Raw genomic sequence first — 673 nt, 5'->3', positions numbered from 1 at the left:
AGCCTGTTTAACACTCGTTGCATCGTTGAGGTTGCATTGTCTGCGGCCACATTTTGATTAAACCTTGCTCAACTTGGGAACTTCGTAAACAACTGAAGTAAATACAGTACCGTTGGAGTGTTAAAAAAATACACAAAAAGTTAAATTGAATCTCTTGAGGCACAAACGACTTTTACACGTACGGGAAAGCGAAATGCAATTCCGATGCACTCAAAGATTTTTTTTTCCAGTTTGCTATGGTTAAACCAACTTCAGTTTCTTTCGTTCATTCAATTGATCCATTTCTTTAAACATCGTGGAGCAATAATTCCAATAAAGTATTAAAAAGGGACAATTCCTTAATACCAAAAAAAAAAAAGAGAGAAAAAATCTATTCATTATCTCAAAAAAAAAAAAAGAATATCACACACACACACAAAAAAAAAAAATAGAAACCACACCATACCTTTCCCTATCTCTGCTCCTGCGCCCCTTCACTTGCTTCAGAAAGGTTTATATTTCACCCGCCAAAAGCATCTCGGACGACGGGGAGAGAGAAAAAAAAAATGTATAATTAATTGCTCGTAAAAGCAGCAGTTTCGAAGTTGAGAAAGAATATGTAATGAAGGTTGTGGAGTTGAGCAGCCGACACGAGGAGAGTAATAAAGTTGAATATCAAGAATCAAGCCCAATT

The sequence above is a fragment of the Penaeus monodon genome, chromosome 25, assembly GCF_015228065.2.
Source record: "Penaeus monodon isolate SGIC_2016 chromosome 25, NSTDA_Pmon_1, whole genome shotgun sequence".
Lineage (NCBI taxonomy): Eukaryota > Metazoa > Arthropoda > Malacostraca > Decapoda > Penaeidae > Penaeus > Penaeus monodon.
The sequence above is the reverse complement of the archived record's forward strand: the minus strand, read 5'-3'. Positions refer to the sequence as shown.